We start from the raw sequence: 13,965 nt of genomic DNA, 5'->3' as shown, positions 1-13,965 counted from the left end.
CCAAAGACTAAATGATGTCCTGAAAGATGTTCAAGACTGGCTGACAAACAGCCACCTGAAACTAAATCCAGACAAGACCGAGACACTCCGCATCTCGAACAAGGAGGATAACCCACAAATCACCGAATGGTTAAAGGCTATAAATGCGCTCAAAGGGAATCTTACTCTAGCATACTCCGTCAAATCTCTAGGCATCACCTCAGACCCAAAACTGAACATGATGAAACACATTAAGAACTCGGCCAAAATGAATTCCTTAACCTTAGACTTCTGAACAAAATCAAACCCTACATTCCAACCAAGAATCTCAAACTGGCCACACAATCTCTGGTACTGTCAAGACTGGACTAACAGGAATTCCTAAATCGCACCTGGCACCGATCAAAACAACATTACATGCGGCAGCCAGAATGATCACCGGCATCAAAAAATCTGATCATATCTCCCCTGCACTCAAAGAACTCAAATGGCTTCCAGTAGAAATGCGAAGTAACTTCAGAACTGCCTGCCTAACCCACAAAGCCCTCCATACAGGCAAACCCGAATACCTAGCAAAAAAACACAAAAAAGCAGGCCAATCCAGGATTCTGAGAAGTTTTAACTCCCCCCTACTCATCCCACCTAAAACTGGAAGGAAAAGAACAGCGGATTGCTCTTTCACTGGAAACGCCCCTAAAATTTGGAATTTTCCCCCTTCCCCCCCGCACATCAGAACCATACCTTCCTTTGTGGAATTCAAAAGTCAACTCAAATCCCTGTTCCTCAACCGTTCCCTAGGTTGTGGATTACACAGAACAGACAGCAACCACAGAGCTATGCGACCCCTAAGAATCTTGAAGCCAAAGAAGCTTTACATTACAATTACACCGCTCTATACTATGTCACTCGGTGATTGTTATATCGCTCATATGTCATGTATCTGTTGATTATGTGCTATGCTACTACTGTAAAGCGCTCTGATACCTTTGGGTCTTGACAGCGCTATAGAAAACTTCTTAAATAAATAAATAAATAAAATACCTCAAACTCCCAGTTGTCATTAACCTTAATAGGGGGGTGGAGGTGGACCATCTCGAGTGATGGGAGTGTACGGCCTAAGCAGAGAGACATGGAACACAGGGTGAATTCTTAAGCCCATAGGGAGCTCTAATTTGACAGTTACTGGGTTAATGATCTTGGTAATAGAGAATGGATCCAAATATCTCGTATGCAATTTACTTGACCCAATCAGTCTTAAATTCTTGGTAGAGAGCCAAACCCGTGCCCAATGTCATATACAGGAGCTGGTTGTCTATGTTTATCTGCCTGAGACTTCATTTGTTTTTGGTATGTTGCCAAATGTTGTTGAACTTGAGTTTGAACATGTATTACATTTCTATGATGGTCTTGGACTGCTGGAGGTGAAGTGGTTTTAGTTGTCATAGTTACTGGGAGCATTCGGGGATGATATCCAAGTAGACAAAAGAAAGGAGAGACCCCTGTCGCTGAGTGTTTGGTGTTATTGTGCACAAACTCTTCCATGGGTAAGGTCTTATTTAAGTATGGGTGAATTTTGCGGATCTGCGGTCCGCGAATTTGTGCAAAATCGCAAAAAAATGTGCGAATTCGCGGATTTTACTGCGAACTCGCGTACTTTTTTGCGATTTGCATCTACTCAACTGGAGTACTTTCTACTGGCTAATCAGTAAGTGCTACCTCATTGGGTAAATGTAAAGTGCTTTTCCTACACTGCAGCTGCGTAAAGGGCCAGAAGATTTGTCTCCACTGACCATGTGTGCCTGTAACTTTGCCACCGCGCCAAAAGGTGCCGAGGTCCCTTGAGTGAGCTGTCCATCATAGTTGGGAAAGGGCGGGAAGACGTTTGATACCGCTAGTGTGTGGTGCGGGGCTTCTATGCGTGTCAACATGCCTCTTGTGTATAAAGGGTCAGAGAGCAGCAGAGCAGCCGGTGAGGAGAAAGCAGCCTCCTGGTCACAGGAACTACACGGGGGTTGCGCTTTGGAAACACAGGGATGCAAAGACCTTTCTCGGGTATTACACCTAATTTTCGACGACAGATATGGGGTTAAAGCACACTTGCCCAGCCTCGACCGTGCTCACTAATGTTTTGTGCTGATTAAAACGTTACTGAATTTGAGCTTCAACTCGGGCACCTGCCATATCTGTAAGTGCTTCCTGTTGAGGTTTAATTTTTGTTACAGGAGCCTCGAGCCAGAATGAATCCTGCCCTGTACAGTTAACCACGAAGATGCCACCGTTTTGTGCAATACCTCTACTCAACTGGAGTACTTTCTACTGGTTAATCCAGTAAGTGCTACCTCGTTAGGTAAATGTAAAGTGCTTTTCCTACACTACAGCTGCGTAAAGGGCCAGAAGATTTGTCTCCACTGACCATATGTGCCTGTAACTTTGCCACCGCGCCAAAAGGCGCTGAGGTCCCTTGAGTGAGCTGTCCATCATAGTTGGGAAAGTGCGGAAGACGTTTGATACCGCTAGTGTGTGGTGCGGGGCTTCTATGCGTGTTCACATGCCTCTTGTGTATAAAGGGTCAGAGAGCGAGCAGGGCAGCAGGTGAGGAGAAAGCAGCCTCCTGGTCACAGGAACTACACAGGGATTGCGCTCGAGGAACTCAGGGATGCAAATACCTCCCACGGGTATTACACCTAATTTTCAACGGCAGATATGGGGTTAAAGCACACTTGCCCAGCCTCGACCGTGCTCACTAATGTTTTGGGCTGATTAAAACGTTACAGAATTTGAGCTTCAACTCGGGCACCTGCTATATCTGTAAGTGCTTCCTGTTGAGGTTTAATTTTTGGCCCACAGGAAGCACTTACAGAGTTAAAGCAGGTGCCCGAGTTGAAGCTAACATTTGTAACCATTTTAGAATGGTGCTGGCAAGCTGCCACAGTTGAAGTTGCAACTAAGCAAACCAACTTCAACTCTGGCAGCTTGCCGGCACCATTCTAAAATGGTTACAAAGTTAGCTTCAACTCGGGCACCTGCCTTAACTGTAAATGCTTCCTGTTGAGGTTTAATTTTTGTGACAGGAGCCTCGTGCCAAAATGAATCCTGCCCTGCATAGTTATCCACGACGATGCCATCGTTTTGTGCAATACCTCTACTCAACTGCTGTACTTTCTACTGGCTAATCAGTAAGTGCTACCTCGTTGGGTAAATGTATGGTGCTTTTCCTAAACTGCAGCTGCGTAAAGGGGCAGAAGATTTGCCTCCAGTGACCGTGTGTGCCTGTAACTTTGGTCCCTTGAATGAGCTGGCCAGAAAAACAAAAAAAATCCACCCGCGAGCAAATTTGTGAATTTTGCGGCAATTTCGCGAGATTCGCGGATCGCGAAATTGCCAAAAATCCGCAAATTTCGCGAGCGGAATGGATTTTTGGCCCATACTTAGTCTTATCCCATTCCGTAGTCCAAGTGGAAAGAAAGCAACGTATAATTTGTTCCATTGTTTGAATCAATCTTTTGGTTTGTCCGTCAGTCTGGGGATGATAAGCTGAGGACAATCGGGCACCAATATTCAATGATGAACAGAGGTATTGCCAGAATTTAGAAATTAATTGGGGTCCTCTATCGGAAATTATGGTGGTCGGAAGTACATGTGCCCTGACTATTAGTTGGATGAATAATGTAGCCAGATCCTTAGCTGAAGGCATATGCTATAATGGATGGAAATGTGCCATTTTAGTTAAATAATCGACTACAACCCAAATGATAGAAAACCCATTGGATACAGGAAGGTCTCTGATGAAATCCATACTTAACGTATGCCAGGGTTCGGGTGGTATTGGCGTGGGCTGTAAGAGACCGGCAGGGGCTACATGAGAAGCTTTTGCTTGAGTACAGGTCGAACAGGACTGAACATATTCTTTGACATCAGTTATCATGGAGGGCACAATTCCAAAGTTTTTTTATAACCCGGGTGACCAGCAGGAGTAGTGCCATGATTCCAATGTAAAATAGTTTCTTGTGAGGATGGTGTGGGAATGTACAGATGATTATCAAAGTATGCTAGGTTCTCTTTCCTGATGACGTTTGGAGGTAGTGATTCTGTTAGTACTGCTTGTTGTAATTGAGTAAAAAACTCTTGGGAAGAACATTGAGCAACATTTTTTGTTCTGGAATAATTGAACCAGATGGAATCATTGTCAAGTCTGAGTTGGAATAACTTAAAACGAGACAGTGTGTCAGACTTGAGTTCCTCTTTCCCTGGTCTAGGAGTGATTATAAAATCAAACTTATTGAAAAACAAGAGCCAACGGAGGTAGCGTGGTGTTAACGCCTTTACATTTTGGTAAAATTGAAGATTACGGTGGTCGGAGTAGATAGTTACAGTTTGACGGGCTCCTAATAAATAGTGTCGCTATTCTTGGAAGGCTAGTTTTATCGCTAGCAATTCCCGCTTAGCCACCGTATAATTTTGTTCTGCGGTAAGAAGTTTTTTCGAAAAATAGGCCACTTGGTGGAGGTTACCAGTCTCTATATCTCTTTGGGAAAGGACCCCTCCAACAGCTACTTGGGAAGCATCAGCTTCCACGTAAAAGGGTTGTGAAGGGTCGGGATGACGTAAAATGGGTGCTTTAGTGAAGGTTTGTTTTAACATCCGAAATGCATGTTCTGCATCTAAAGACCAATGAAACGTAACCCCTTTTTTCAAAAGGTGGGTAATTGGAGAGACAATGGAGGAAAAGTTAGGAATAAATCACTAATAAAAATTGGCGAAACCCAGGAACTGTTGGATGTCCTTCAGAGATCCTGGGGTTTCCAATCGTAGTATGGCCTGCATTCTAGAATGATCCATAGAAATGAATTCTGGAGTAATCAAATAGCCTAAAAACTCGATGTTAGTAAAATGGGAAACACACTTATCGAGTTTAGCAAAGAGGTTGTTTTCTCGCATTCTTTGCAACACTGCCCTCACATGACTGATGTGTTCTTCTGTGGAGGATGAGTAAATGAGAATGTCATCGATGTAACAAATACATCCAAAAAGTCATGTAGCGCTTCATTAATGAAAAATTGGAAGGCTGCGGGCGCATTGCACAACCCGAAGGGCATCACGGTGTACTCAAATAATGAATTTTGTTCAAAAGGCGGTTTTCCACTTGTCTCCAGATTTTACTCGTATTAAATGGTATGCGCCCCGCAGATCCAATTTTGTAAAGATGGTGGATTTACGCACCTGGTCAAGAAGAACTGATATCAAAGGGAGGGGATACCTATTCTTGACAGTAACTTTATTGATAACTCGATAATCGATGCAAGCGCGCAATTCGTTATTCTTCTTTGGGACAAAAAAAAGTGGAGAATTAACAGGTGAGTGGAATGTCTGATGAATGCTTGGAGTCAAAGGTCGTCTAGGTATTCTTTAATATACAGAGTTTCAGGTTTAGACAGGGCATATACTCTGCTGCATGGCAACGAGGCTCCTGAAATCAAATTGATGCAACAATCATATGACCTTTGAGGGGGTGATTGTTGCCTGCTTTTCAGAAAAGACATCCTGGAAATCCTCATAAATTGTTGATACGGTAATAGTCTTATCAGTAAGGGTGTAGGTTTTGTTGATTCTTGAGTAGAATGGCAATGCAGAGGAATAACCGGCTTTTGTCTCTTTTCGTCACAAGAATGCCTGCAATACGTGGAGTCTAGGGTAACCGTACGTTTAACCCAATCGATTTTTGTGTTATGTAACTAGAGCCATGGTATATCTAATATGGCTCTAAAACAGGGGTATCAATTAGATCAAATTGAAATAGTTCAGAGAAACCATCTGCACACAACATAGTCAAAGGTGCAGTTTGATGGAGAATGAAGCCAGAAGATAATTCCGATCCATCTACTGCTCTCACAGGTTCAGGAGTTTCTTTTTGAATAGTGGAAATATTAAGTGTACGTGCTAAACCAATGTCCATAAAATTTCCTGAAGCCCCAGAGTCTAACAGGATAGGTATTACCTTCCTCATTTGTTTCAAAATAATCAAGGTAATGATGAGAGTAAGGTGACCTGGCATAGCCGCTGTGGTGTTTGCCAGATAATGATATGAGACCGTGTCGCCCAGAATGTATGATAAGGGGGCCTCAGTCCTTATCGGGCCAGAGAGTTTTCCGAGTCAGCATTGTTTTATCTACTACAGGAATTGGAGGATTTGTAAGACCTTTCGCTTTTCAAGATGGGGTTTTGGCTAAACAGTCCGGAGCAAAATGTCCTGCACGACCACAGTAGGGACAGAGGTTTAACCGCCTTCGTCGGTCTTTTACGTCTTTTGAAAGGGGGCCCCTGATACCACCAATCTGCATTGGTTCTGAGGAGTCAGGAGAAAGAGTGATACTTGGGTGTTCTTTTTTATCGTTATTAACAATCTTCACTTGAGAGAAATCCCCATGATTTCTTTCGCCTATGCGTTCTCCTGAACGATGATCCAGCCGGACCTCTAAATCTATAAATTCTGCACAATCTGTAGGAGAATCTACAATTTGTGCGATTACACCCTTCAGTACATCCAGGGTACCACGATAAAAAGGGATGTCTTTTTTTCTTCTGGCCATTCTATTTCTGCGAGAAGTCAGTTGAAGGAGGTAATATAAGATAGCAAATCTTGTTTGCCTTGCCGTAAGTTTAATAGTGCGTTGTCACTTGCTTGGACAAACTGGTGTTTAGCGAGGAGTGTACACATGGTTTCCTTAAACCTACTAAAATCAGGTAAAATAGGATTGTTTTGTTCTACAAAGGGCAATGACCACGTGGCCACGGTCCCTTCCAGATAAGAAAGAATGAACACTACCTTGGATGTATAATCAGGGAATGCAGATTGTTGACATATGAAATGCAGTGGGCATTGATTCATAAAATTTGCATTTCTGATGGATACATCTGCCAGTGGATTTCTCACCTTGTGAATATCCCCCTGTGCCAGCAGCATTTGGAATTTTTTTGTTGCTCTCCACGCCAACTAGGACGACATCACAGAACCATGGCTCCGCTCGCGACTCCGCTGATGTCACTGGAGCCATAAGAGAGCCTCGTCGGCGTGATGATGTCATTTCCCTTTTTTCCGCGCCGTCGACACTAACGGTTTTTCTAGGACTCTCAGTAGTTTCACTTGCTACTTTGTGTTTCTGGCTGTATTCCTGTGCTTCTTCTTGTTTCCTTTCAAGGATGTCATCAAGGAAGTCCGAGATCAAGCCCTGCAGGGAGTGCAGAGGACATATGTCCATTACAGATCCGCATGAAGATTGTGTTTGGTGCCTGTCGTCGGATCACGATGTCGAGGGATGTGCCTGCTGTAGTAAAATGAACCCGAAGGCATTGAAGGAGTTTGAATCAAAACTCTTCATGGAGAAGATGAGAAAGGAGAAAAGAGGTAGAAGAAGGTCGAGGTCTCCTTCCAGGTCGCGGTCGAGGTCGGGCTCGAAGTCGATGTCGAGTCATGCTTCGGGAGTTAAGAAGCATAAGAAGAAGAAGAGGCATTATTCAAAATGCCATTCTGATAGAGAAGCGGTGCTGAAGTCGACCTCTCCAGCTCGTCGATGCCGTAAGGACTTTGTTTCTACTGCTCCCTAGAATCCAGCATCTCCTGCAAGATCGGCTTCTCCTGCAGCTTCTCCAGCTCGATCTCGGATGCCGGTTCATTCACCGACTTCGGAACATTCTCCTGCTCCAGTGGAAAAGGTTTCTGTGCCGGATGAGCAGGCGACTCTATTGGCTCCGCTGTCGGTACCGGCTGGCCCGAACACGGTAACGCCTACACCGGAATCTGTCCCCGGGGCCTATCCTCCTTTTCCTGACCCAGCTCAAGATCCCTCGCATTATCTTAATGCTATGTATGGAGTCTTCCATAGAGCTATGTACCCCTCTGGAGCATCTTTGGGTCCCATGGGTCCATTAGCGTTTAATCTGGGGGTTCCTCAGGCCTATGCCCAGGCCCACTTCAAGCCATTTCTTCCGGAGGCGCCGTCTTGGCATTTCCCAGCGCCGAGGACAACAATGCTGTTTCCGTCATGTCCGGCACCGTCAGCTTGACCTCGATCAGTGCAGGCTGTGCCACCGGATCCATATATGACGCCGGCTCCGGATCCATCCGGTACCTAGAATGAGGTCTAGGAGAGAAGCTCGGAGGATAATAGAGGAACAGAGGTTTTGTTTGGAAGAAATGGAGAAAGATGACGTTCAAGATTTAGATGAATATTTTGGAGAGTTAAGGCAAGCAAGTGGCCTTGATGTGTCTCCAGAGTGAGAACTTTCACCTACATCTGATACTCCTTCAAAGGATGTGGTCCCCTACCACACAGTGATAAAAAAGGCAGCAGAACTTTTAGATCTTAAGCTTCCCACTACTGAATTTAAATCAAACATTTTGACGGAAGTTCTTCATTCGCCTTCTTCAGTTATAGAGCCTTTACTGCCATTCAATGAGGCAATCACTGAGCCGGTAATGGAGGTCTGGCGCAAGCCCTTTTTGGTTCCCGTAGTTTCTTAATCTATTGCCAGGAGATACATGGCAGCTCCAGCGGATTCAGACTTTTTAACATCCCATCCTTCTCCTGAGAGCCTAGTGGTCCAAGCTACCTGCTCAAAAAGATCTTCTAGTGCCTTTCCACAAGTTCCAGCTGACAGGGAATCGAAGAAACTCGACCTGTCTGCTAAAAAAGTGTTTTCTTCAGCAAGCATGGCCCTAAAGTCCATTAATGCAACCTGTCTTTCGGGTCGCTATATCCATGCTTTAATGGATTCGGCGAAACAGCTTGCACCTAAGTTGTCCAAAGAAGACAGACAACATTTTAATGAGGTCTTGCAAGATACTCAAGCAGCTGCACGTCAGGTCATACAAAGTGGTTTGGACACTGCTGACTCTGTCGCCAGAATCATGGGATCATCTGTGGCTACAAGAAGGAGTGTATGGCTTAAATCATCAGGGTTCTTCTCAGATGTTGAGGCTACGCTTTTGGACGTCCCTTTTGATGGTTCTGGGCTTTTTGGCAAAAAAGCTGATGCAGCTCTAGAGAGATTTAAAGACAGTAAAGCAACACCAAATCTATGGGTCTTCAGGTTCAATCTAGAGGCTAATATCCAGGAGCTACCGAGGATTTGGGAGGTCGTCCTTTTGGACCTATAGACAACCTCAGAAGCAGCAACAGCAGCAACAAAACACCTTATACAAATCCTCCAGGGGCAAGAACAGAGGTTGCCCACGAGGCCATCAGCCATCTTCCTCCTCTGCCTCTACCTCCCCTCCTCTTACCACAGCAAAGCAGCCCTAGATCCACCATTCTGGATCATGCTGGTCCTGTGGGGGGTCTGCTTACTCATTTTCTTCAAGATTGGGAATCGGTCACTGCAGACCTTTGGATTCTCAATCTTGTAGAGAATGGGTATGCTCTTCCCTTTCGAGAATTTTATCCAAATTACCCTCCTTGCCAAGGGGCTTGCCCGAAGGACCACCTTCTTCTCCTGCAGGAGGAAGTCCTAACATTATTGAAAAAAGTGCGATAGAGGTGGTTCCAGGGCGGGAAAGGGGTCAGGGATGCTACTCCCGGTATTTCCTGATACCCAAGAAGGATGGCAGGTTACGTCCTATCTGGATCTCAGGAACTTGAACCTTTTTCTGAAGCAGGAGAAGTTCAAGATGGTCACCCTTGCGCAGGATCTTTAAGCTTTGCAACAGGAAGATTGGATGGTGTTGATCGACTTGCAGGACACGTATTTTCATATTCCGATCCTGAAGTCGCACAGGAAGTATCTCTCTTTCACGGTAGGGTTGCAACATTATCAGTTTGCGGTCCTCCTGTTTGTACTTATTACTGCACCTCGAGTCTTCACCAAGGTAATGGCGGTGTTGGGTGTGGTGGCAGCCCATTTCAGGAGATCGGGGATTCCGGTTTTCCCCTATTTGGATGACTGGCTGATCAAAGAAGAGTCGCCGGAGAAGGTGCTTCACTATCTGCAGGTTACAACTCAGCTGTTGCACAAGTTGGGTTTCTCGATAAACATGCCCAAGTCTCACCTGGTGCCCTCTCAGCGCAGCCTGTTCATAGGGGCAGGACTGGACACTACTGTGTGTCGAGCATTCCCTCCACCACAAAGGATTCTCGACATTCAGGAAATGATTCCTTTGTTTCACAGTGGAGCGGTTGTTCCAGTCCTGAAGGCCCTTGGCCTGCTCGGCCTGTTTGCTTCCTGCATTCTGTTGGTCGACCAGGCACGCTGGCACATGAGGGCACTCCAGTGGTGCCTCCGCAGGCAGTGGTATCAACACAACGGAGATCTCAGGGAGTCTGTGAGGATCTCCAGAGAAGCTGAGGCGGATTTGCCTTGGTGGAGCTTGGAGGGCAATCTATCTCAATGAAAGCCCTACCATCTACCTCCATCGGTGGCCACAGTGATTACGGATGCCTCCACTCTAGGGTGGGGTGCTCATCTGGGGGATCTGGAATTCAAGGGTGTTTGGTCTCCAGAGAAAAGGTTGCTTCACACCAACCTTCTAGAGTTACAGGCAATACGTTTAGCGCTCAAGGCCTTCTTCCCTTCCCTTCGCGGTCAGTTGGTTCAAGTCCTGACGGACAACACTACCGCAATGTGGTATGTCAACAAGCAGGGAGGAGTGGTGCTGCATTTTCTCTGCAGAGAGGTTCTGCGTCTCTGGTCCTGGGTTTGGGACCATCAGATCTGTCTGTTGGCAAATCATCTGGCCAGAGTTCTGAACGTGCGTGCAGACAGTCTTAGTCGGCGGTTCTCTACAGACCACGAGTGGAGGCTTCATTCGGAGGTGGTTCGTCATGTCTTCCGGACGTGGGGATCTCCTCAGGTGGACCTGTTTGCCACTCACGAGAACGCTCACTGCCTGTCATTCTGCAGTCTCCAGTATCCGTTACAGGGAGCGTTGGGGGACGTGTTTCAGTTGAGATGGGACTCACATCTCCTTTACGCGTTTTCTCCCATACCCTTCATTCCTCGGGTTCTGAGGAAGATTCGCCAGGACCGGGCCCAAGTCATATTTATCACCCCGGATTGGCCAAGAAGGGTGTGGTATGCAGATCTTCTCCACCTCTCCTCGTGTCCTCCGCTCCATCTGCCTCTCAGGGCAGACATCCTCTCACAGTCGCAGGGGCAGGTTCTACCCCCCCACCTCCATAACTTGCGCCTTCATGCCTGGAGATTGAACGGGGCAACATGAATTATTTTTCTCTTCCTTCTGACGTGGTGGACGTTATTTTGTCCGCCAGACGTCTCTCCGCCAAGTCTATACATTCCTATAGGTGGTCCAAATGTGTTCATTGGTGTGGGGAGAATTCTATTGACCCTTTGAGGGCTCGCTTATCCAACATCCTTCAATTTGCTCTTTCTCTAACACAGCAGGGCTTTTCTGTGGCTACTGTCAAGGGCTATTTATCAGTTTTGTCGGCTTTCCTTTGCTTGCCGGACCCGTCGTCTTTGTTTAAATCGCCCATTGTGTTACGATTCATTAAGGTCCTTACCAACAAATATCCGCCCACTCCATTTATTGTGCCTCAATGGGACTTAAATTTTGTCTTAACCTACTTCATGGGTTCTCCTTTTAAGCCCTTACACAAGTGTCCCTTGAGACTATTATCTTTAAAACCTGTATTTCTTGTTGCCATTACCTTGGTAAGGAGGGTAAGTGAGCTTCAAGCTCTGAGTTCAAAAACCCCATTCTTTACTCTTCAATCTGATAGAATGGTTCTCAGGACCAGGGCTGCTTTTCTGCCTAAGGTGGTAACTCCCTTCTATCTGGGGCAGCCCATTACCCTTTTTTTCTTCTATCCTCCCCCTCACCCTTCCAAGGATGAGGAGCGGCTTCACCGTTTGGACCCTAAGAGGGCGGTGAGTTTTTACCTCGATAGGGCTAAAGACTATCGTGCGGATGACCAGCTCTTCGTCGGTTTTGCTGGCTGCAGAAAAGGCAGAGCGGTGCACAAGCGCACACTTTCCAGATGGATTGTCATGTGCATCAAGGTTTGTTACTCTTTGGCCGGTAATGAACCTCCAGAGGGTTTAAGAGCTCATTCTACCAGGGCAAAGACTTCTACATCTGCCTTATCTAGAGGTGTTCCTGTTGAGGACATTTGTAGAGTGGCAACTTGGGCCTCCCTCCATACTTTCGCGAAGCATTACTGCTTAGATTCAGAAGTGAGGAGGGACGGACACTTTGCGCGTTCCTTCCTTCAGGCCTTTTTGGTATATGTTCGTTGGATTTGCTGGCTGCAGGAAAGGAAGATCTGTGCACAAGCGCACTCTTTCAAGATGGATAATATTATGCATCAAGATCTGCTACTCCCTGGCGGGTAAGGACCCTCCTCAGGGTATAAGAGCTTACTCTACTAGAGCAAAGTCTGCTACTTCTACTTTGTCTAGGGGTGTCCCTGTCGAGGATATTTGAAGAGCCGCGACTTGGGCCTCCCTCCACACGTTCGCAAAGCATTACTGCTTGGATACCGAGGTGAGGAGGGACGGCCACTTTGCGCGCTCTGTTCTCCAGGATTTCTTGGTATAGCTGATTGGACACCCTCCTTCGGGAGTGGGGACTGCTGTGGGATTCTATTCACAAGGTGAGAAATCCACTGGCAGATATATCCATCAGAAGAACAAGTTACTTACCTTCGGTAACACTTTTTCTGGTGGATACAGTATTTGCCTGTGGATTCCTCACTAACCTACCTGCCTCCCCGTTGTTCACCCTTGTATACCGACAATGATGTTATTTTATGACTGTTGTTTTCAATGGAAATGTTTAATTCTTTTTGCATTACTGCATTGATTTCACACTTTGTGTGTTGGTCTGAATACTGTGTACTGTGTATACTGTGTATGTTTGTGACGGTCCGTCCGTGTGCCTCAAAGGCACTGAAAAAAAGGGTGGAACTGATGTCATCACGCCGACGAGGCTCTCTTATGGCTCCAGTGACGTCAGCAGAGTCACGAGCGGAGCCATGGTTCTGTGACATCATCCTCGTCGGCGTGGAGAGCTACAAAAAATTTCCAAATGCTGCTGGCGCAGGGGGATATTCACATGGTGAGGAATCCACAGGTAGATACTGTATCCACCAGAAAAAGCGTTACCGAAGGTAAGTAACTTGTTCGTTTGGTCTGATCGTTCTGGGGAGCTAAAGGGACTGGGGTAGGCATGGTGACTGAAACAGTTATAGGTTGGGAGCCTGCAGCCTCTGTGGTTACTGAAGAAAACTGAAAACGTGGTGGTTGTAATACTGGTTTGGTTTTAGCAATAGTAGTGTCCCAAGGTGAGTCCCATGGCTTGTATCCGTGTAATTCACCCTGTAAAGCATGGTTAGTCTGTTTTAAGACTACTACCTCCTGCTGTAGCCCCTCAAAGGTCTTGGCTAATTCCGGTAAAGAGATAGCTCGATCGTCAGAGGACTCCATTGCCCAGACAGACTTGTTTTGTGTGGCTTGGCTTTATGTCTATTGTGAGACCAGCCACATCTGAATTCCAGGAGCATCTGTGGGAGTGATGCTTTATCCTCAACCCACCTGGAACAACTCTCAGCACTGCTGGCAACAGGAGCCCTGGCAGTTGTCCCAAACTGGAAGGGGAATGGGACGAGAGAAAAACAAGAAGAGAAGAGACTGCCACCTGAGCCAGCCAGGATCCAAGTTCTAATGAGCAGGAGCGACACCTAGGGATTAAAGAAACAATACATCACTAGTTTAATTCTTTTTCCCAAATGTAATCATTGGTTTTTAGAAACCACTCACACTCTGTTTATTAATTATGAATCTGGAATTACCACTAATGGTTTATGTGAATACGTGTTCTATGTCGGGTTCTATTGTTCCACCTAAGAATTCTTGAATCAGGGATACATTTTCTTACCAAGGAATCTTGCATCAGGGATTCTTGAAATAAACACTTTTAAAAGACACAACAAAGTATCATATTCTTGTGTTCCCTTTGTTATCTGACACACGTAT

The 13,965-nt window shown here is 45.9% G+C and overlaps 1 protein-coding gene across 45 annotated transcripts in view; it reads left to right on the top strand.

The window, feature by feature from the left end:
• LOC144799531 (uncharacterized) overlaps positions 1–13,965 on the top strand; it is a 5,513,712-nt gene that overhangs the window by 3,476,162 nt on the left and 2,023,585 nt on the right. The window lies entirely within an intron of this gene.

The sequence above is a fragment of the Lissotriton helveticus genome, chromosome 1_2 (genome assembly GCF_964261635.1).
Source record: "Lissotriton helveticus chromosome 1_2, aLisHel1.1, whole genome shotgun sequence".
Lineage (NCBI taxonomy): Eukaryota > Metazoa > Chordata > Amphibia > Caudata > Salamandridae > Lissotriton > Lissotriton helveticus.
Note: the sequence above shows the minus strand (reverse complement) of the source record. Positions and strands in the feature narration are given on the sequence as shown.